This window comes from Lontra canadensis, unplaced genomic scaffold, assembly GCF_010015895.1.
Source record: "Lontra canadensis isolate GAN:19392208 unplaced genomic scaffold, GSC_riverotter_1.0 scaffold5, whole genome shotgun sequence".
NCBI classification, from domain to species: domain Eukaryota; kingdom Metazoa; phylum Chordata; class Mammalia; order Carnivora; family Mustelidae; genus Lontra; species Lontra canadensis.
This window is the reverse complement of record NW_022630999.1, coordinates 29,765,934-29,791,841: the sequence shown is the minus strand read 5'-3', so window position 1 is coordinate 29,791,841 and position 25,908 is coordinate 29,765,934.

The following is a 25,908-nucleotide window of genomic DNA, read 5'->3' as shown; positions in this document are numbered from 1 at the left end:
AAAGTCAGTATGATGTAATGTTCAGTAATGCTCTAAGTATGGGATTAACATATTGGTAATACCCATGATTCACTACTTTTTTAGCCACAGAAAGAGAATTACCCTTGAGGAAAAAAAAACAGACAGATGTGAGATGTCTCAAATTGTTTAGTCCTGTCTTCTTTAGTAAATCTATGAATTTGAAAGAGACAAAAATTATATTAGCGTTAGTAATAGTAGCTAAAATTTATTAAGGGCTTATTATATACTAGGGCTTGTGTTGAGACTTTTAAATGTATAATTACATTTACTCTCTAAATGATAGCATTATTAATACTTTCTATAATTTAGAGAAACATTTGTAAAAAAATTAAAACTGAAGCAACAACTTGCCTTTGGTCACATGCATTTCACCAAAGAGGGGTGATTCAAATTCAAAACCATCTGGCTTTAAACTCTCTAATCTTAGTATACATTATTTTAGTTAATGACCATGTGGGTAAATTAAATAAGCCTTATTTATTTATGTATTTATTTATTTATGAGAGAGAGAGAGAATGCAAGCAGGGTGGAAGGGCAGAATGGGAGAAGGAAGGAGAATCTTAAACAGGTTCCATGCCCAGATTGGAGCTTGATCTCATGACCCTGAGATCATGATCTGGACCAAAATCAGAACCTGGATGCTTAGCTGACTGGGCCACCCAGGTGTCCCTAAATAAGCCTTTTAAATGACTATTAAGTCTTCAGTAAGATATAGTGAGCTATGGTGAGTGGAAAGTGTGATAAGTTCAAGTTATTGTCCTTTAATCAAATATAGTTATTTGAAAATAGTTTCATGATATAAGATTATATGATTAAACATAAAACTGAGTGATAATATAAACACTATGGACCTCTTTAAAAAATACAGTATATGGAGCATACTGACTTCTTTACTGGAGAGGGTATAGAGTTAAAATTATAAAATAATTATAAAATATAAGTTGTAGTACAAGTAACCATATAGAAATCTCAAGTTAAAATGTATTAGTAGGGGGTGTCTGGGTGGCTCAGTGGGTTAAGCCTCTGCTTTCGGCTCGGGTCATGATCTCAGGGTCCTGGGATCAAGCCCCGCATCGGGTTCTCTGCTCAGCGGAGAGCCTGCTTCCCCCTCTCTCTGCTTGCCTCTCTGCCTACCTGTGATCTCTCTGTCAAATAAATGAATAAAATCTTAAAAAAAATGTATTAGTAGTATAGAGGGAGGAGCTAAGATGGTAGAAGAGTAGTTGGACCCTAAGCTTATTTTGTCCTCTAACACAGCTAGGATAATTATCAAATCATTCTGAACATCAAAGAAATCAATCAAGGTCTGAGAGAACAGAAACTGCAAGTCTACAAGTAGAAAAGTGACCACCTTTTAGAAGTTAGGAGGTGCAGAAAGTTGACTTGGGGAGATATAACTGTGAGGACCCAAAGCTGTGGGTATCCAAAGCAATCTACACATTTAATGCAACCCCTATCAAAATACCACCAGCATTTTTCACAGAACTAGAACAAACAATCCTAAAACTTGTATGGATTTACAAATGACCCTAAAGAGTCAAAGCAATCCTGAAAAAGAAAAACAAAACTGGAAGCATCACAATTCTGGATTCTAAGTTATATTACAAAGCTGTAATCAATAAGACAGGGTAATGGCACAAGAGCAGACATATAATTCAATGGAACAGAATAGAGAACCCAAAAATGAACCCACAAATACATGGTCAACTAATCTTCCACAAAGTGAAAAATAACATCCAATGGAGCAAAGACAATCTGTTGAACAAATGGTATTGGAAAAACTGGACAGCCACATGCAGAAGAATGAAACTGGACCACTTTCTTATACCATATACAAAAGCAAATTAAAAATGGATGAAAGACCTAAATGTGAGACAGGACACCATCAAAATCCTAGAGGGGAACACAGGCAGAAACCTCTTTGACTTTGGTCACAGCGACTTCTTATTAAACACATCACCAAGGGAAACAAAAGCAAAAATGAACGATTGGGACTTCGTCAAGATAAAAAGCTTTGGCACAGTGACGGAAACAATCAACAAAACTAAAAGGTAGCCTATGGAATCAGAGAAGATATTTGCAAATGACATATGAGATAAAGGGTTAGTAACCAAAATCTAAAAATAACTTATCAAACTCAACACCCAAAATGCAAATAATCCAGTTAAGAAATGAGCAGAGACATGAATAGACACTTTTCCAAAGAAAACACATAAAAAGATGCTCAACTTTATTAATCATCCGGGAAATACAAATCAAAACCACAATGAGATACCACCTCACACCTGTCAGAATGGCTAAAATTAACAACACAAGAAATAATAGGTGTTGGAGAGGATGACAGAAAGAGGAACTCTCTTTCACTGCTGCTGGAAATGCAAATTGTTGCAACAAACTGGTGCAAACACAGGGAAACAGTATAGAGGTTCCTCAAAAAGTTAAAAATAGACTTCCCCTATGATCCAGGAATTGCACTACTAGGTATTAACCCAAAGGATAAAAAAAAATAATAATAATAATAATACAGATTTGAAGGGATACAGACATCCCAATGTTTATAGCAACATTATCAATAATAACCAAACTATGGAGAAAGCTCAAATATCCCTCAACTGATGAATGGATAAAAACAATGCTGTATAATATATATATATATATATATATGTGTGTATGTGTACAGACACACACACACACACACACACACACGCACACATATGCAATGGAATATTACTCAGCCATAAAAAGAATGAAATCTTATCATTTGCAATGACATGTATGGAGTTATCATGCTAAGTGAAATAAGTCAGAGAAAAATATCTTATGATCTCACTCATATGTGGAATTTAAGAAAGAAAACAGAGGGACATATTGGAAGGGGGGAAAGGAAAAAGAAAAAAAAAACTAGAAGCCTTTGAGGGTTGATGGAGGGAGGTGGGTAGGGTATAGGTTAGATGGGTGATGGGTAATAAAGAGGGCACTTGTGATGAGCACTGGATGTTATATAAATGATGAATCACTGAATTCTACTCCAGAAACCAATATTACACTGTCATGTTAAGTAAAATTTAAATATAAAAAAATTTTAATGTATTAGCTGTATATTTAACAGGGGAAGAAAAATTTTAAACTGTCCTCTCCATTTCAGGGCTGATATTCATTTTAACATAGAGTATATTTAAGTAACTACTAATTTTCCTACTCAGTTAATAGAATATATTACCAAGCATTTTTTAAAAAGATTTTATTTATTTATTTGACAGACAGAGATCACAACTTGGCAGAGAGGCAGGCAGATAGAGAGGGGGAAGCAGGCTCCCCATTGAGCAGAGAGCCCAATGTGGGGGCGGGGGGGGGACTCAATCCCAGGACCCTGAGATCATGACCTGAGCCAAAGGCAGAGGCTTTAACCCACTGAGCCACCCAGGCACCCCTATTAACAAGCATTATTTTTATCCCAAACTTAATAGAATATCTCACCTATCATACACTCCTTTTTCCCAGCAAGGCTATATATCATGAAAGATAACATATGTGTTACTAAAGCAAACCTTACTGAGAGGTGACTTGAACAAAAGGACAAGGCATTGAAGGAAGAGGAGACTCACTTAAGAAGAAAACCACAGAGCTAAAATCAGGTATATTTAAAAATTTAAAAAAATAATAAAAAAAACAGGTATATTTGAAAAACTTAGAAGAAATATGGGGATATAAGTAAAATTTGGGAATCTAAAAATTGAATGAATTAATTAATGAGTGAATGAATGAAACAAGAGGTACCTTACAGAAAACAATGGGCAATGTGTGCTAGAAAATAAAGACTTTGATATCTCAATTCTCTGTACCCAAAATCCAGTCATTTCACCTGTCCCACCCACAAGGAAAGCAGTGATAGTTCATTCCAATAGGACTGACAGATTTAGCAAATAAAACTACAGGATCTAAAATTTTAATTTCAGATAAATTACAAATAAAAGATTTTTAAAAATTATTAGTATATGTCCCATGCCTTATTTTTTGTTGTTTAGAAGTGACAATGAAGGGTGCCTGGGTGGCTCAGTCAGTTAACCACCTGCCTTTTGCTCAGGTCGTGATCCCAGGATCCTGGGATTGAGTCCCTCATCAGGCTCCCTGAGCTTCTCCCTCTACCTTTGCCACTCTCATTCTCTCTCTCTCTCTCTCTCATGAATAAATAAATAAAATCTTTTAAAAAAAGAAATTATAATGAAATAACATTATGAATAATAAAATAGGAATTAGTCATTATTTGAAATTTTCATTTAACTATGTGTCCTATATTTTACCATGCAAACCTATGCTCTAATACCTTGACCATTGCATCCCTTGGTTTTCCTAAATGTCCCCAATCCCCTCTGCATACTTCCTTGTACGTTATACAGAAAGAATATTGATATGGAGAGAAGAAAACTTTGAGAAACTATTTTTTGAATTTAGAAAAGCTTTATAAAACCTTATTTTGAGTTCAGCTTGACATTTAATTAGTCGTGGAGAAAAAATATGAATACAAGTTCTTAAAAAATAATAAATAGTAGACCTGAATTGAATGATACAGTATAGAAGTTTGTAAAAGCTCTAGGACAAGAGTCTATTTAGGCAGATTTTCTGGTAAAGGGTATATACCATTATCACAAATTCTCTTCCCAATTGAAAGAGAAGGAAAGGAAGGGAGGGAGGGAGGGAGGAAGGCAGGCAGGCAGGAAGAATAGAAATGAGGAAAGAACCAAGAAAGGAAAGGAGAGAAGAAACAAATGAAGTGTGAATAAATGTTGAATTTGGGAAGGTGTTTACTGATAATCTTACAAAGCAGCACTCTCCAATAAAAATAGAATGCAAGCCACAATTGTAACTTTTCAACTTTCTGTTTGTTATATAAAGAAAAATAAAGAGAAACAGTAAAATAGTTTTTATCAGTATCTTATTTAACTACATATATCTAAGATATTATCATTTTAATATATAACCAACATAAAATTCATTAATAAGATATTTTGCTTTGTTAGGTACAAACTGTTAAAAATCCAGTAAGTTTAAACTAAGCTGCATTTGAAGTGTTTGATAACCACAAACGACCCTATCAGACAATGTAGCTCTAGAGAAACATTATTGTAACTGGAGATAAAATTCATACATAGGAGAGTAAAAGTGGTGGGGAATGAAAGACGGTTGGTTATTTAAATATCAGAGAATCTAATAGGAAAGTTTTTAACAAATGGCTATTAATATCTAATTAATTAATTAATTATTATCTTTCATTCATTCAGCTTTTACAGAGGTCTGTAACTCTGACAGTTGAGAAGTAATCTTTTTACCATAAGGAAAAGAAGTTAATGTGCAGCAGACTATGTGTAGCTACAAGTACAACTGAGGACATTTCCCAATTTTCTGCTTATTAGATTGGCAAAAATTAAGAAACATGGCAATACAAAGTACTGTTTAGGTTGTGGGTCAACATGAACTCTTATATACATACCTTAAGTGAGAATGAAAACTGAAGTCATCACTTTGAAAAATAATTGGGCATGATTTAAAAAATTTAGAGATACTCATACTATAAGGTACAGCAATGCTGTCATTAAAACAGGTCACTGCAGCTTTTGCCGATGACTCCCCTGTATAATTTATTGTGCTACATCAACTCTTTCTTTTCCTTCAAAAACTTAAGGCACAGATGCCTTCTCTCGGCCTCTGTTCAAGTTGTTCCCTACTAATTCTTTGCTTTTTTTCCTCTTTCCCCCTTCTCTATACCCAAATCCCATGTACACATTAAAATCAATTTAGCCCATAAAAGAAGTATTCATTCATTCAAAAAATGTTTAGTGAGTAGCCACTATGTGTCACATATTTGGAGCACAACAGTAGACTGGGTAACTATGTTCCCTATCCCTGTGCTTCTTGCTTTCACACATAGATGCACGCACACTTCCTATTCAAGATTCTAAGCTTCCATACATCACAGCCCATGTTTGATTTATCATTTTATCATACTCAGTTTGTAGCCAAGCACCTCACTATGCTATTAATAGGGCATGAATAAATGCTACCAGCTGAACAAACAGGCCCAGTCATCAGTTGCTAAATATCTTTCTCCTGTATTGCAAGGTTCTTAGCGCCTCAAGGGGAGTTTGGGCTGGAGTTCCTCTGCTTTCTCCACCACCCTCTTCCCTGCACAAAAGCCCAATTGCCCCTTATCTTTCTCTATATTGACTAATTTGGAGGACCTGGGCATTTCTCATAAGAAATCACTGTGACACTTACACAGACCTTGAGAATCTGAAGGCACCTTATAAATCAAAATTAGGGACAAGCAACTTCCGTCACTGTAAATATATAGAGAAAACATACTGTTTATGTTACTTTAATGAGTAATAGTAACATTTAAAAAATGCATAGGGTAAAAATAATTGAAGTTTTTCTTTGTGACAGCAATACTTTATTCTACACGAGTCTCTGAATTTCTAATCATTTACACAGGATTTTTTTAAACTAGTAATGTGTTTTCTACAAGACTGTCAAGCTCTTGTTCCATGGTAGTAAAAACTGCTTTTTAGAAAGTTGATGCTAATTTACACACACGCCAGTTGTCCATGAGACTGCTTATGTCTTCCAATCCACACAGGGAGGATTTTTATCTTTTTAGAATGTTTGCTGCGTTAGACGGCAAAAACAACAACAACAACAAAAAGAACAACAACAAAAAAACAGAACCAAAAAAAGGGTTCTTTTATGTTTTTAAAACATTTTTCATTCTCTTATAACTGAAGTTCAACTATTTTCATATGCTTATTATTCTTTTGTAGTTCTTATACTTTGAAATTTCTTTACCACTATTGACCATTAAAAAAAAAATAAAAAAGACCTGGGTGTTTTTAAAATTCTTTAACTTCTGTACTTTTGAAAAGTACTTCCCCAGTTTTTTATTTATCATTTTATTTTGCTAATAATGACTTTTTGATGTATAAACGTTTGTAAATTTTAATTCAAGTATATTGATCTTTCCCTTGGTGATTGTCTCTGTTGCTTTCATACTTTAAAAGTTTGTTTATGCTTAGAAGTCCACAGATCACAAAAAGTAATTATCTAAATTGTCATTACATTTTAAGATTTTCGCTTTACATTTACCCTACATTGACTTTTCATTAATCTATGAATTTAGCTTCTGTGTTTCCCTCTTGAATTTATTTTGGTATATGATGTGAAATGAAGATCTAAATTATAATCCCCTTCTAAAAAATAGCCAATATGTTCAGCCCTGTTTATTAAGTAACCCTTTTGCAAATGGTTTGTGGTATTTTCTCAATTCTATACATGGAATTTGTATATATGTGATTACACATATGTGCCTGTGTTTTCTATTCATTCTTATTTATCTGTTTTGATATTCTTGTGTATATTGTTGTTCAATGTATTGTGTCCTTTTAATATGTTCTAAAATTTAGACTATGCTTCAGTGTGTTTTATATGCATTTTCAAATATATCTTAAAACATGTTTAGAGTCACCTAAGTTCTATAAATCTTTTATGCCGTGTTGGCATTTTCAGTGTCTGATTTTGTAGAAAGTCAGCATTTTAGATAGTTTTGTCTTTTTTTGTAATTTTTTCCTCAATGGAATCATTGATTTATTTAATTATTAACATGAAGAATCAGAAACAATTTTTAAAAGCATCTTTTGGCAGTTTAAACAAATAATGATTTATATCACTATAAAATAACACAAAGCTCTAAAAAACCAAACTTTTCTTTCTCAAAAAATCACTCAATGAAACTTTACTATTCTCTAACCTACAAGACAGCTTCAAATTTGACTTATAGATCTAAAATATGCCCATAAACAGGTCACTTGAAACCTCTGCTGAATCTAGTAGCACCCTGGCATCCATGAAATGATGTTTTTAAAAACACTCACATGTGACTCTCCAGTATTTTTCCAACAGAATGATTGTTCATGGGTGCTAAGGAGTGACTGAACAGAACTCAATGCCTATGCTCATTAAGTAGTGATAGGACCACAATGATGGGAAAAGAGTCACTGCTTTACGTTTATACCATTCTGAGGAACAATGGAGAATCAAGGCGGAAAAGGTATGGGTGGGGAACAAAACTAAGGAAAGGAAGCTGGAAAAGATGTGGAAATGACAGGTGAGCAGGAGGGAATTGTACAAGTGGACATTGAAAGGATCTGATGAGATACCCTCCCTAACACTCTCTGTGTCTTTCACAATTTCAGACATCTATGCCCATCCGCGAAAGGGAAAAGAATGAAAAAATGAGGCATGGTATCTTGTTATGTAGATGTTTTATTCTAACAAGGAGTGCTTCATTTAAATATAATGCTGTTTGCTTTGTGCAAAACTGAAACTGAAACATTTGTAAAGGTTTCTTTGTACTCTTTCTAATCTATAATTTAACAGATTTGTTCCACCAGAATAAACATTTGCTGAATGTCATGGAAATGGTTTTGAAAAGTATAATGTCAGCAAGATCACCTCTGAACACAACAGTTGAACAAGGCAGCACCTGTATGCTGAAATACACAGACGTACCCACAAAATGGGCAATGTTTCAGATACAGTCAGTGTCAAAACCATGGTTGTATTCCTTCAAATGCTTTTATTTTTTTCAGTCTTTAAGACATGCCTTCAAAACTTTCCTCATATTCTGCATAAGCGAGGAGCATTAATCACCCAAGTCTATATGCCCATTTGTCCAGAATTGTTGCCTATGATCCATCCTTTGAATAACTTATACCCCTGACCTTTCTGATCAATAAGATGAATGATGAAGGCAAAGGCTTGTGGTTTACATCTTCGTAGAAGTTGCCATCTCCTCTGAGTAGTTAAAATAAATAATTCCTTTAGTGTTATTCATTGCCTCCTGCAAGCACTATTTGTATGTGTGTGGGCGCGAGATGTACTGCATCTTCTTACCTTTGATGTTTGGTCTTGTTTTGGGGCTGCTCTTTTGACAAGCTTTCAAAAGCCCCCTACTACGAATGTCGAATTAAGTACCCTTATGAATATGCATGAACATAAACCTCATATACTCATTTTGGTGGCTACTTACTGTGCTGGGTTGCCCTAGAAGCCATTCCAAATGGTTTTGATTTTGCGTTTGAGATTCTTAATGGTGGTAATTATCTGTTGCAGCCATGCAGTACCAAATATGATGCGTGTTAGAGATACTTTAAAAAATAATAATAAAAACGACTAAAGATGTTAATTCCCACATTTTAGTTCCTACCGGGCAATTAGCCCCTAGTAATGATGTTTATATTTATATGCAAATGTTTCAGGAAAAATGAATCTTAACAGAGACTTCATTTCATATCAATATGATTGGGGGATGAGAGCATTCCATCTGTCTGTAGAAAATGCCTGCCATTAGCTCTACATGTAGCCTATTTCTGTAATAGAAACTATTTAATCTTAAGTAATTCATTCTTCATTTTGTGTTATTTTCCCTTCCTTCTGTTCCTTTATTAAGACTCTTAACTAATGTACAGTATGTACGGCTCTTCAGGGCCCACACATAGGTAGCTTGCCACATTTTCTTTTGAGTATCATCTGTTCTTTGAATTATTACCTAATACCCTCACTATTCCTCATTTTAGAATAATAATTAAATAACCAGAGCAGGCTTCTCAGGGGACACTCACTTGTCAATATCCTCTGTTTTAGGGATTGCGACAACATGCAAGATAGAAATATAATGAAGAAGCAAAGTTCTCCGTGATGGCTTTAGATTTTGACTAGCTTCTGGTCTTTGGAAACTAAAGCTTGCAGCTATATCATGAACTCCCTGTTCAGAGTTAGGGAACAGGCTCAGTGTAGAGTTAACCTCTGATTGCAATGTTCCTTCTACTCTAAGACAATCTCTTAATACAGAGGGATGCTTAATAACAAATACTTTTTCTGTACTCCCTTTGCCTCTGCAAGACATTTTAAACTATCATTTGACAATTCAGTTATTTAATGTCCTGTGATATACTGCTCACTTATCCTCGATATGTTCTATTGCAGAGGAATAAAATGCGCAACCATTAGGCCATTTAAGAGTTATTTGTTAGGTGTTTCAAAGAGAGCAAATAATAGTTCCTTTTTAAGCCACCCCAAATGGAGAATCTCTAAATCCATGATTACATAAAACAAAATTGTGATGTGAATATAGAACTCTAAAGGTCTGCCCATTACTGTGAAAACACTGGAGAGTTAGTGGAGGATAATGAGGGGAAAAAAAAAAAAAAGGAAAAACAAAAACAAATCAAAGAACAGTATGTAAAAAAAAATAAGGCATATTTACACCACCTCCACCCCTATAACAGAAATTCCTTAAGAATAGTGACATGTAAAGGCAAGGGTAGAATTCGGTAAATCTGCTCTCCTTAACCAAATTCAGGTATATGGAAATGACCCACAACTTTCAGTAGGAAAAAATGCAACCACCTGACATCTGTTTATATATTTTTTCCCTTTAACCTAGAACAAACAAGTAAGGAAGGCAACCCAGATTTCCTAAATAAGAATCAAATGACACAACTAACAACATATTTCAAAACACAGATGCTCACTGTCACTCACAATCAAAATCTGGAATGAAAGAATCTGGGAAAGGGAGAAATTCAGCATCCTGCCACGGGAAAATCTCATTAGAATCTCTAGAGATTTATCTGTCACTCTGACAGGATAATTTGATTTTAAATTCCATCACTGCTAGCCCTAATTTTTAAAATTAAATTGGAAAAAAAAGTGACTTATCTTTCTCCCATATAATGAATAATAGGATAATATAAATCAAAATCAAGGGTGCTATTCATCAAAAATCACAAGAAAAAAGATCTGAAAATTTTTAGGGTTTGAGGAAAGTAGAAAAGTTACTCTCCCCCATTCCCACCCACCCATTATGAAACCAGAGTGAAGATCAGTTAAGAGATTCCTTAGGAGGTTCAATTTAGAGATTTGAAAGTTTTCTTATCAATGCAGAATTTTAATACTTTCTCAAAAAGTCTGGTCTCTTTCGAAAGAGCAGCACTTACTCAACCCCTCACTGAGCCCATTTAGTGCCTTATTATCATAATTCATTCTTGAATAAGAGTTTTCAGAAAGCAGATAAAACCTAGTAAAATATCATAAACATGTCTTTACTTTTAGGTGGTACAGTTAGTATCTCAAATCATATAAATCATACAGAAGTCCAGTTCCTTCTCTTTCCATGTTTCAATAAAAGAAAAATAAACAATTTCATGCCAGTGACAGATGAAAGTAATGCCACTTTCAGAAGCTGACCTACCAGAAGATCATCGCTTGCTTTTTCAGTTGCGTTTCTACATAGCACCTCGGAATTCAGGTATTCTCAGTTCCATCGTGATCATCAAACTACTCATTAAAAAGAAGAGTCACATCCTGACAAAACTGGAACAGAGCACCGTATCTTGAGAATTGCTTTTTACAGTTCCAGGTGACACACTCCATATACTTCCCAAATATTAAAATTTCTAAAGAATGAAGGACTTAATGTCAACCTGCTTGTTAGGGAATCGGGTTCGTGAAAGGTGAGCAGAAGAATTTTTTAAAATGAAGTCGAGAAGTCAGAGACGCCTCTCTTTCAGTTTCTTCATTTAGCACAACCAACTCTGATTGGCTCACCTTCCAACAGAGTCCTCTCTTGTAACATTTACTTTCTCTTTAGGAAGGTTTGTTTCTCATGCCAGTACCTGTCACACTTGGAGTCCTACTTCCAAGTTTTTCCCTGCCACATTTCTTCTAGGTAAATGAATGAAGAGACAAGCTGTGTCTCATTACTTATTAAAACATCATTGTGGCCTCCCAGGAAATAGGCCAAGTCCAAAATAGTCTCTCTCTTAATCGAAAGTTAGAACCAAAATGCTTCATACAATTTCATGTTTGAACCTGTTGGAACATCATGATTCTACTATTTGGGACATCAAGATATTGAAACATTAAGCATATTTGTATTATTAAAAATGATCACATTTTCTACTTGTTAGCCTAACAAATAGAGTCTTTTGATAAAACTTCTTGACATTTAACATGTGTGCATACTCATCCATTTATATACACATGTGTGTGGATTGTATAAAATCTCATAAAAGTGGTGATGGACCTGCCACCAAAATATGAATTAAGGAAATCTGAGTGAGAATTGTAAATTAACTTCTCTCCAATTTATCAAGAAAAATCAACTATGATTATTTTAAATGATGGCCTCTTACACTGTCCATATTTTAGAAGATTAAAGAAGGCACTTACCTTACAAAATTACTAAGACTCCTCTCTCATTCATGTGATTACTCAGGACACATGCCTGATTCCTCATAAATAGTGTAGCCTTAGTAGCAACTTCCCACCTGTTGCAAATTTAAAATTGAGATTTTTTTAATACAGAAAAAAAAACAGTTTTCAGGTTTTATATTCATTTAGTTGACAAACTTTCAAAAATGTAAATACACCCACCTAAGATTTGGGTGCTAAGTCATCCTTCACAAACTCTTTCCTTTTTTTCTAGAAAATATACTATTATTTTAAAGATATAATAAGGAAAATAGAAAATATATTATTACTATATATAATAAAACCCAAATGATGTAAAGTACTATGAAAAAACTGCATAAAGATATATACTCTTGGGGCACCTGTATGGATGGCCTCAGTGGGTGAAGCCTCTGTCTTCAGCTCAGGTTATGATCTCAGGGTCCTGGGATCAAGCCCCCCCATCAGGCTCTCTGCTCAGTAGGGAGCCTGCTTCCCCCTCTCTCCCTGCCTGCCTCTCTGCCTACTTGTGATCTCTCTTTCTGTCAAATAAATAAATAAAATCTTTTTTTTTTTTTTTTAAGATATATACTCTTAAAATGCCTTCATCAGAAATGTTCAGCTCTTGTTTTCAGGAACAAACTCCTCAAAGATTTCACCTTCACCCTGGATATAGCTGTGACAAGCTAGTCAAGGTCCACCGAATCCAATTAGAGCAGTTTTCTGGGAAAGAAATTGTGATTCTTGACAATATTAGGGCAAAATACTGGAAACTGTTTTAACCTTAAGGAGGGCAGTAGTAGCTACAATCATCTTTAGTCTGTGGCTTAAAACTGTGGCATCAAGCCATAGGAGGCCCAATATATTTAGCAAGCTCTACTGGAAGCAGTCATTGGGTGTTCCATACTACAAGTCTATAAATTTTCATATTCTGTTACATAAGATCAGGAAAATGTTCAGGGGTTCAAAAAATTCAGACCAGATATTTTGTGAATCTTAGGAAAAGGAACTTAGAAGATTACCAAAGCAGAGATGTTCAAGTTACCCACTTTTTCCTTACTCTAGCAGTTCATTAAACACTGCCAAATCTGTCTCCTAAATATCCTAAACACCTCCTATTACAGGTGTCCTGCCATTTTCCCCATTACCTGACTTTGCACCATACAAAATCTCCCTAAACAGGCGTACCCACAAGGTCCTCTCTCTAGCCCAGTCTGCACTCTGCTGGAAGCAACTTTTCAAACATAAATATAAAATATGCCAGCCTTTAACTCATTTCACATCAATAGGTTTTCATCCTGAGATCCTTAAGGAAAACGAAAATATTGTTCATGGTCTGCCTTTTGCCTGTTCTACAGACTCATCTTTTCAGTGTCTTTATGCTCTTTCAGTTTATTTTGAAGCCGGGCAATATCAAGCTCCATTTAATCTATAATCATATTTTGTGCATATGGTTCGTTCTAACTTTTAATCCACCTAGAAAAGTTCTATTCTTCTAAGCCCTGTTTTAAGACATTATCTTGTCAGAGATCTTCCCTATTTTACTTCCTGAAGGAGTTAGTCATCCTCTCCTTGAAAATGCCTCTATACCTGGGTGTTAGTGCACTCATCTGTTTATAGGTACATCATCCCTCCTTGAATGTGAGTCTTTCTGTATAAGCCCCATACATCATTTGTTTCTGAAGAGTCCTGCACAGTACCTGATTTATAGATGCAATGCATGGTGGACTGAGCATGCAGATTTTTACTTTTGTTCTCAAATACCACTAGAGTTAAAAATTTCTTAACTTAATATTGGCCATCCCCAGTGCTTGAAGAGCTCTAGCGCTTAAACTCAAATTTGAAGCAGTAGATAGCTCATAAGTCCCCAGGACTTTGATTCTGCAATTTCACACAGTATGTCTTTAAGTGATGACCTATACTAACTCACTTCCATCATGCTATAGTCCCCCCAAATGCTCAGAATTTTCTCAAAAGGGAGTTCTGAGTCCTTGGAAGTACTTTGAAAGAAGAGTTTTGGGAATATAGTCCTTCATTTTAACTGAATTCTTGCCATTCAATAAATAACTTACCTGTCAAGGATGCAAGTGACCTAATAGACCATAATTAACTGACTGTCATAGATGGTATTTTTAGCAGCTCATGTGGCATTGAGAGAGAGAGAGAGAAAGAAAGAAGAGAGAAAGAAAGAAAGAAAGAAAGAAAGAAAGAAAGAAAGAAAGAAAGAAAGGTAAGGAAAGGAATAAAGGGAGAGAGGAAGGGAGAGAGGAAGGGAGGGAGGGAGGAAGGGTAGAAGGGAGGGCAGAAAGAAGGGAGGAAGTTTGCTTTATTCCTGAATATCCAATGGCCATCCAACTACACCTAGGTAAGTTCAGTATGTAAATTTCTTCCTCCCTGGATTTAATCTCCACAGGTACGGCTGGATAGATATTTGTTCCCATCAGGTTAATATTTTCACAGCTAATATTTGGTAAATAAAATCAATGAAACATCTGTGCTGGGTTTTGTTTGTCAATGTTAAAGGAGGCCGGATGGAGTGAATTGCATAATTATACCAATCCCTTTACTTGCTATCACATGCTGGACATGAAGCGGTAATATCAATATAAACTGCATTTGATCAACATGCAGGAGGAATGCAAAGGCACTCTCAGGTTTTTCTAATGCTCTTTTCTACCTTTCAAAATCGAGTGGCTTTATATAATCCTCCTGAAACCTCACACCTCACACCCCTTCAAAGCCCGATGCTCACACATGGTAGCATTAGAGGAAGGATTATTAAAGACCCCCATTGGAACTGTGGCCTATTCATTTTCTGTGTAAACCATGGGGTTCCTGTGCAGACAGTGATGTGCCAACACGACCCCAAACAGCTGCTGTACTAAAGCTGCTCTGAGTGCAGGTGGAGAAACAGCTTGTGATATTAACAAGACTAGATCCTTCTTGTGGCTTTCTATAGCCTTTATTTAAAATACAGAAAAATGCTTTCAAAGACTTATTTATAACTGTATCAAGCACAGATTGCACCAACATTATGCTGCAGTGAGCACATGTGTTATTCATACTGATATTAAGGATTTTTCCATTTTTTGAAATAGCCAAAAAGGAAAAAAAAAATTTCTTGGGGATGATTTCAGATAGGAACCACTAAAACCATATCAGTGAAGCTAATTTGGGTGAAAATAGCTTTCTTTGAAATTAAAAAAAAACATCATGAAAAGAAGCAAACAAAAAAAAAGCAGTGTAAACAGATAAATTGAGACATAAGAAACAAAATTCCTTAAACAAAAGTTTTTATGGATATCACAGCTGTCACATGTTTTTCCTCCTTCATAAAAAGATCATAATTAAATTAGATTCAAATGTTCCACATCACCATGGGTTCATATTTTATTATTTCTTTTTAACTCTGGAATAAGCCTTATCAGAGTTCTTAATATTGAAAACTTATTGATTTTCCTGAACTTCTATTTTATTTTACTTTAAAGATTTTATTTATTTATTTGACAGAGGGAGATCACAAGTAGACATAGAGACAGGCAGAGAGAGAGGAGGGAAGCGGGCTCCCTGCTGAGCAGAGAGAGAGCCCAATGCAGGGCTCAATCCCAGGACCCTGAGATCATGACCTGAGTCAAAGGCAGAGGCTTTAACCACTAAGCCACCCAGGCACCCTGATTTCCCTCAACTTTTATTAAGCTCCTACCATGCTTAGTGCTCTGTTAAGTGCTATGGCCAACATAAAAATAGCCAAGCTGTGTGGTTGGCTTTAAGGAATGTATACCTCTTTGGGAAGGCAAAAATATTCATTAATTGTCAATGAGGATAAAAGTGTTTAATAATAGTAGGCAGTTACAAGCCAAACAGTGTAGGCTCAGCTAAGTAACAGATATGTAAACATCAGGAATTTACTTAGCCTCTGACCTCAGTTTATTCACCTTTAAAATTAGGATCAAAATATTACCTATCTTACCGAGTTTTCCAAGAAATAAAGAACACTTAAACACTATCAGCCATGCAGTAAGCACTCAGGAAGTAGAAGTTGTTATTATTTGTGGTAAGGCACAGGAGGTGGGTATTTGGGAATGTCACTGACTAAAGAGCTATACAGAAGAAAATATCTTTTGCATTCAAAGCACTGGAAATATTTGATTTAATAATTGAAGAAAAGAGGGGACATCTCAGGTCTGGGGAAAATAGAGCAAAATTATGAAACTACAAATGAACGAAGTATGGATTTTAGACTATGACAGAGTCTAGGAGATATATTTGAAAGGGAGGAATGGATTTGTAGAAAGTCTTAATGCTAAATTGGATATCAAAGAGGGACATCAATGAATAGAGGAAAGGACAACACTCAAATGATTTTTTTTTTTTAAGATTTTATTTATTTATTTGACAGAGAGAGATCACAAGCAGGCAGAGAGACAGGCAGAAGCAGGCTCCCTGCTGAACAGAGAGCCCGATGTTGGGCTTGATCCCTGGGCCCTGGGATCATGACCTGAGCCGAAAGCAGAGGCTTTAACCCACTGAGCCACCCAGGTGCCCCTCAAATGATTTTCTATCTAGTATTTTTACTCGACGATTCTTTTTTATTAAATTTTATTTATATATTTGACAAAGAGAGAGACAGCGAGAGAGGGAATACAAAAAGGAGGAGTAAGAGAAAAGAAGCAGCTCCCTGCTGAGCAGGGAGCCTGCTGAGGGGCTGGATCCCAGAACCCTGAGATCATGAACAGAGCTAAAGGCAAACACTTAATGACTGAGCCACCTAGTCACCCATTACTCAACCATTCTCACTTATGATAAAATAAGTAATTTTTACTAAATTATTAGTTTCATTTGGCATTCCAATTATATTGACTCCCAGTCAAAATTATGAGTTGTCCATTTCTCTGTTTCTCTGTATCCACATACTCACATTGCTTTAATTCTGTTGAACTTTCATAACTTCCCATTTTTCTACAACTCTACATTTATTCCTTTTTCTTAAGGAAATGCATTTTTAAATTTGATCATTCCAAGCACCCCAAATGTCCATTTTAGCGTGGACACACACACACACAAACACACACACACACAGTTTATCATGATCTAACAATCAGAAAAACTCTGGTTTACCATTGGGTATTGATTTTAGAGTCTTGGGAAGTCATTTATTCTCTTGGATATCTATTTTATCAATTTTAGAAAAATGAAAGTAATGGGCAGTGAAGAGAACTGGTAAGAGACCAAACCCATGGAATTTCAAAAAGTATGAAATAAAAATTATTATGTTAATATTCTCAATGTTATTGCTTTGTAAAAACTCTTTAGGAAAAAAAATCTTTCAATATATATATATGTATTAGTCAAAAAGTATTAAAGTATTTTTTAAAGGAATAGCTAAGCCGACCAAAATCACCCTTATAGAAAACTCATAAGCTTCCCCTATCAATGGGAAATACTAACACACTATTCTTCCAAATAAAGGAGAAAACAATTGTTGCAATACTTTTTTTTTTTTAAGATTTTATCTATTTATTTGACAGAGAGAGAGATCACAAGTAGGCAGAGAGGCAGGCAGAGAGTGAGGGGGAAGAAGGATCCCTGCTGAGCAGAGAGCCTGATGCAAGGCTCGAGCCCAGGACCTTAAGATCATGACTGGGGCCAAGAGGCTTAACCCACTGAGCCATTCAGGCACCCATATTTCAATACTTTTGTTTCAACACTTGAACCAAATATTTTCAAGGTGAAAAAAAAATAACTTAAAAAGTAGAGTGGGATCACATTAATTACATTTAAAAATCAGATTAAAGTAATTTTCAAAATAATAATTTTGAATATTATTGACCAGGAAATTCAAAATATCTAGTAGAATTATCAATACTTCATATTTTACTTTGTTACACTTGCTTTATTAAATTATCTATCAAAATTGATTGCTAGTATCAGATCCAAAAATTAAGATTTTTTAGTTTAAATTTTAGACACCATATGGTATCATGTCACTTATGCAAAACGATATTATATATTATGGTGTGAGATCTGTCACATATCATGTAGATTAGGATAAACTTAGAGATAATTCTGCTATTTTCTAGGCATGAAATACTGAGAAGTGGAAAGCTTGCCTAGAGAACAAGTACAATGTCATTTTAATAACATAACCAAAAAAATACTTTAAAAGTAGGCCTGAGATCTTCAAATTTTATTGCAAACAATGTAGCCAGAAAACAAAGAACCAAGTTTGGAGATGGCTAGGTGGCTCAGTTAGTTAAGCATTTGCGTTTAGCTCAGGTCAGGATCCAAAGGTCTTGGGATTGAGTTCCATATCAGGCTCCCTGATCAGGGGTGAGTCTGCTGCTCCCTCTGCTTATACACGCACACACATACACACACACACTCACTCTCTCTCTCTGACAAATAAATAAATAAAATCTTCAAAGAACAAAACAAAACAAAACAAAAAAGAATCAAGTTTGTTCTTTAACAGTTATTTTCCACTGAAAGAAATAAAGTGTGCAGTTTACCTTTCACATATTTAAATAATTTCACTTAAAATATGTAATGAAAATTATGCTTAACTTGAAAAATAATAGTAAACTGGAATGCTACCAAATCAAGAAAAAATTTCAAGTATTTGTTAAATTTTATATATTTATAAATTACCATAAACTTCTAGAAAGACATATGAGGAAAGGTTATAGAAGAGGGATTGGAGTTGATTAGACATCAAAGTTTATTTTTATCTAGTATACAAACATATGCATTACAATCAATAATTAAATTATTTTACTATGTGTCACTGCATAAGGAAATAGAATAATGAAAAGGCACTGTACAACTGCCAAAGATTTCAACAATTACTAATATTGATTGTTATTTGTACCGAGTAGGGGAAATGGGCACTCCTGCACAGTGTTGATGAAGTCTAAATTGATATGGCCTTTAAAAAATGTACATATATTATAAAACCAGCATTCTAAATTTATGAATTTCACCAATGGAAATCCTCAAATACACAGAAATATACAAGGATGTGTTAGAATGTATACAGCAGTACTGTTTAAAATAATCAACTATTCAGAAAACATTGCAATGCCAGCCTGTAGGAAGTGTGTTAAAAATGTCCCCATATGTGGCCAGGTAAATAATTGCACATCCAACATGTATTGCTAAGAAAAAAGAAAGTCGTAGGGAAGGATGATTAATAATATCAGTTAAATAATTAGTAATCAAATATGTTCAAATATTTTATTATAAATACCAAAAAATTCTGTAAAAAATACAAACTTAACCCTTTATCTTTCAAGAATGAGATTATATAGGACTTTATTTCTTAGATTATACAGTTTGTCTCATAGACTCTTTTCTATAGGAAAAAGTAAAGATTAAACAGAACTTCCTCAAAATAATTTTAACAGAAACATGTATAATTATTCTGACATCCTTTTTTTTTGCTTCCTTTCAGACAATCCATAGAGTTATTTGGGAAAAATGATTGATTTGTATTTTCAGAAATCACTTTTGTTCAGAGAACTAAGAGGAAAGTACATAACAAATGTTAAATGTTTTGCTTGTGATTTTAGACCTATCAATAAGGAGTGAAGAGGGAAAGTAATGAAATGTATTTTCTAGGACAGTGTTATACTCAATCTCTTAGAAAAAAGAGAAGAGATAGTTAACGATAAAACAGTAACAGACCTCCCCCATCATCCATGGTTTGTCTTTCCCTTTTCAGCATACAAGTAACCTAATACAAAATGTAGGAATTGTATTACATATCAAATTAATTCAGAACATGACAGGAAGGGCAGACAAGTGGCGGTTTTAGAAATGAATAGAGTTCATGAAGTATTTAATAAGTATTGATCCTGATTTCACCAGAGGGTAAGCTACTCTTTGCTACTAAGTTAAGCACTTTTGAAAGCTCTATCAACTGTGGGGTCAGCAGTTCAACTAATATCCAGTTATGAGCTATTGGCTCCATGCACTTCATGAAATTGAGGCAGGTCTTTTTCGAAATTCCTTCTCCTTTGGTTACCAACCCCATTTGGGAATTACAAAGAACATATATTTAAATGTAGGGCAAAGGGTGGGGGGTCAATGTACAGGTGCTGAATAATGGTGTAGAAATGAGCCTATAATTTGCTACAGCCATCAAGAGACAAAAAGAAGGACATTTTCTGCAGATGTCTTAAAATCCTCAAAGAGCCACTGAAGTCCCTTTGTGAAACTTGATTTCAACCTGGTTTTCTTTTTTCTTTCTTTCTTTCTGTCTTTTGTTTTTGTTTTTGTTTTTTATTTTCAGTTTGTATTATGAAACCAGCCTCACTCTCAGAATAACTACAAGAAAGATCTTAAGGTACAATACTTCTTTTTCTAAATTTTTAAACTGTGTGCTTACATGTCAGTCTCTTTGGACTTTGCTTTTCCATCTGAGCTTTGATGCTTACCATACTCAAAACCTAACTGAATAGGAAAAAGGTGATTTAATATCCTATGCTTCAAAATGTTCCATAAAAGAATTAGCTAATGTGTTACCAACTTTATTGTCGAGCTCTTCCTTCCCTTTCCCTTTTATTCTGGGCTTCCAGATTGGCACATCTAACAGGAAACTTGAAATCCATGTTTTCAACTGAAGAGAGTAGGGATGCCCTGAATAGATTTATTATTATTATTATTATTATTACTATTTTAAGGAGTGACTTATGCTACGAACAATGGAACTACTGCCTGGAAACAGTCCTTACTCTTTAAAAGGCCTTGTTTTAGTTTCATCCGTGTGCATCCCAGTAGATCAGAATAATCATTTACCCCTATGGTTTCATGTATTTTGCAGCTATATGAGATATTTTCCCCAAACCTAATAATTACACCAGCTGGATTACATAGATTTTTTTTTTTTTAAAGTAAAACCTGAGCTAGTATGGGAGAGTATAAATGCAATGATAAGATGAGCAATTTTACTACCAACTACTTCAACTGATAGAGTTCAAATTCAGGTTAATTTGCCTAATACCTCAAATGCAGATTGGTCACAGTTGTAATCATCATCTCTATTTGTTTCATGGTCAAGATGAGGAATAGAAATAACCAGGCATTTTCAAACCAGCTAGAAAAGGAGCTTTTTTTTTTTTTCTTAATCTCTATCCTATGTTTTCTGTGCCTGAAATGAATATCAAGCACCAAATTATTTTGCTTAATTTATTTTAAGTTTACTACTTACTGTAATATATATTGAAAAAGAACCTTAAGTTCAGAAATATCCTTAAGCAATGATATCCTCCATATATATGCCACCTTCGTTTTTTGTTTGTGATTTCCTTTGAAAGCAATCTCTTGGGTAGGGCTTAGCAGTTAAAATAGCATCACTTTCAGAAAGAAAACATGCATTTCGCTTGTGAATGCTATTTATTTGTGTATTAGCAGTTTTCTTAATGATTCCCATAAAAAGTTTTGAACTATAAATAAAAATGGGCACAATATTATATTTTCCTTCTAGTGTTTGCTAATAGAATTCTCCCACCCTCATTCAGGCATGGGTAGTCCCTTTGATGAGTCTGATGAAAACTCTTGTAAATTTTCAAAATAATATTGTGGTGAAAAACATTTTTAACAAGTTACAAATTTAATCTAGCTGCAGCAAGGCAGGCATTGTGCATAAAACAAATGAAATATACTCCCAAAAACAAGTAACATGTTCCAACCAAAAATCCCAAAAGTTATTTTATAGCAAGGTAAGAAATATATTTTAAAATGCCCCTTTGATAATAACAAGAGTGCTAAATATTATTTTGATGTAGAAGAGCACTGAAAAGACACTAACTTGGTCAACCAATAATTAAAGCTATGAAGTGCTAGCACAAATATTGACACTTCTATCTGCAAAGTAGAATAAAAATTCAGAATTTTATCTCTAATAGAAAATTTAAAACAGAAATAAACACAGAGGAGAAGAAAAAAGGGATTATACACAACTAGTTTGGGAGAACTTATTTTTTGTCAAAGGTCTTACATCTGTAACTCATACCAAATAATAAAGCTACTTCTTGATGGAATTAGAACTTTTCATGGTAATTACTAGGTAATTATAAGTGAATAGGTGCTGAGAGGAGAAAACGAGAGGTGATATAGGAACCGAAGCTAGAGAGGTGTTTTTGTTGTAACACTGGGAAAGAGTTGAAGTAGTTCTTTGGGTTTCTCTCTCTCAGTCTCCTGGAGAGATAGAAACTGAGGCATGAGTGTAAGGGGAGGACCTGAGTGGAGATAAAAAGTTCAGCTACACATGAACTTCCTACAGGCACTTACCATATGTTGATCTGAAGTTACTTATCATAGAAGATACAAAGCCCTATGTAATGGAGAAAAGTTAAACTATGCTCCTTTCAGATAGTTTGAATATATTTACACCAAGTAATTTCTATCCTGTTAAGACCGGGGAGGACCCAAACATGGGAGACTCTTAATCAGAGGGAACAAACTGAGGGTTGCTGGGGGGTGGGAGGGGAGGGATAGGGTAGCTGGGTGATGGACATTGGGGAAGGTATGTGCTATGGTGAGTGCTGTGAATTGTGTAAGACTGATGTTTGACCTGTACCCCTGAAGCAAATAATACATTATATGTTAAAAAAAAAAAAAGATACACGTGAGTTGTCAGATATTCCAGGACATATCATAAAGTGGTTTCCCCAAAGCTGTCCCTTAAATTAGAGTTTGTTATCTCTCCAAAATGCCATATATTGTAGTGCAAAATCTTAATTATTGTATTTTGAACAAAACCTATTTCCCAGGTAATACATGTTTAAAATGAAGTCAATAAGTGAAAACTTTTGAAACATTTAGATGCCACCTGATAAGAGTTTAAAGAAAAAGAGCCAAATATATTTAATGGAGGTGGCAATTTTTTATAGAGAAGTGACCATAATTACAAGTCTAGATACTGCCATTAATCCTTTTTAGAGGCTTGATGTATCACCAGGTGATACATTAACTTGCTATACTTTAACTTCTTAAGGATCATGAAAATAAATGTACAGGACAACACAAGCAAGCATGAAACAAATAACATATATTTTGCAAATGGATATTTATGCCTCATAATAAAACTCCAGTAATAGCAGCATATGCAGATTAAAAAGGATACCTATCTTAAAGAACTTGGGCAGCAGTGTAAATGAGGTTCTCGGGAAACTACCTGGATGACAGAAATCAGTGATGAAAAAAGATGTGATAAAAAAACACAGATAAGGTTTTTGTACCATTACTTTAAATGAGAAATGAAAATAATACAGTATTTCCCAATTAACATATTATATTTGGTAATATTATTTTAATGTATATAACTGCTATATGCATATTAATTTAGTATTTTATGTAGAGCTGTGACTAAACTACATTCCCAAGAATTTATATATTCAAATTGTGTAACACTGAAAAGCAAACATTGAAAATCCAGTAAGAAGTAAATCATACTATTTGTCTATTTGAAGGCATTATACCTTTCTAAAATTTGAGGTAAGAAAAGGTAATTCAAAGATAATAAACATCAACTTATTAGTGTGTATAAAATTGTATTATAATAAATAATTATAATATTTATAAGTCATTATTATAAATAATAAAAATTATATATTATATATAATATATATGAATAAATGTTATAGTAATAAATAATAAATAAATAATAGTAACTAAAAAGGGAAACAAGGCACTTCAGATTTTGGTAATAACTGGTTTCTTTATTTGGCTGCAGGGTTGTTTTTTTTTTTTTTTAAGATTTTATTTATTTATTTGTCAGAGAGAGAGCACAAGTGTCAGAATAGCAGGAGAGTGGACAGAGGGAAAAACAAGCTCCCCACTGAGCAAGGAGCCTGATGCAGGACTTCATCCCAGGACCCTAGGATCATGACTTGAGCAGAAGGCAGCTGCTTAACTGACTCAGCCACTCAGACATCCCTGTTTGGTTCTGGGTTACACAGAAATCTTCATTTTGTAAAAATACATCAAGCTGTGTCATTACTATGATTTGTGCTATCTCTGTATGTATGTTTTATTAAATAACGGGGGACAAAGAGAACAGTATTTCTAGAAGTGATAATAATGTTATTAGTATTGCTATATAATAATGGCTTTATATTAATGTGATATAGCAATTATATATAATAATATAATATAGCAATATATAATATCAATAATTTTCTAAAGAAAAAGCAGATCTAATTGAAAAATAAGACAATATAACAGTTAAATTAGCAATATCACTATTATATTCATGTAATTTGATAACTATGATATTATGACTTCCTTGAATAAAAAAGAAAAAAAAAAAGTCCCAGAAGAGAATATATGCTTGGAACACCACAATATTAGATACTTTTTTCACTTTTGAAAGCAAAAAAGACTGGAAATTCAACAGCAATGGATGCCATTTACAATTTTAAAAGTCAGGAAAAAAAGTTAATAATTATAACCAGTGTTCGTTAAATTAGTTTGAAAGCAATAGGTGATGTGTTTATATTCTATTTCTGGAAAGATGAATTGCTTGAGTACCTTTGCATAATTATTCAATAGAACATTTATAACTTTTGACCAATATTCCTACTCTTTAGAATGTTTGTGAAAATATTTCAAAATACAAATGATTATATTTACTAACATGTTTATTTTAGCACTCCATAGTGTGTCAAAAGCAGAAATGCAATTGTTAAAAATTTTAAAAAGCATTTTAATAAACACCTATTTAATTAAGTAATATGAAAGTATTAATGCTACACACCATTACATAAATTTACATATATATGCATAATTTTATATTATATGTACAAAGATGAAAATAAAAATTAATTATCTTTAAAGAATGGTGGATTGGGAAATTTAGTTTAATTAAATTTAAAACTTAACTCCTTATTTTATTTCTAACAGTTTGTTTAATGCTGATTTTCTAATAACAAGTGTAATAAATGCAATATAAATTTATAACCGAAATGGAAAATATTTGTTTTAGTGCGATGTATTTTGGGCTTGGATTTTTTTTTTTAAGATTTTATTTATTTATTTGACAGAGAGAGATCACAAGTAGGCAGAGAGAGAGAGGGAAGCAGGCTCCCTGCTGAGCAGAGAGCCCGATGCGGGACTAGATCCCAGGACCCTGAGATCATGACCTGAGCCTAAGGCAGCGGCTTAACCCACTGAGCCACCCAGGTACCCTGGGCTTGGATTTTTTTCAAATAAATATTTGATTTTGGGGCGCCTGGGTGGCTCAGTGGTTAAAGCCTCTGCCTTCGGCTCGGGTCATGATCCCAGGCTCCTGGGATCGAGCCTCACATCAGGCTCTCTGCTCAGCAGGAAGCCTGCCTCCTCCTCCTCTCTCTCTCTGCCTGCCTCTCTGCCTACTTGTGATCTGTCTGTCAAATAAATAAATAAATAAATATTTGTTTTTATTCTAAGTAGATTCTTTTATCACAACAATATGTCTAGAAAACATCTCCATTTCCTACATATAGATATGTGTATGGTATTTAGAGTGTTTTAACCACCACATAAATATTCCATAATATAGATTTAGTACTATTCATTTCTTCAGTAAAATGCTTATGAACACTAGAATGTTTTTTAACTCATATT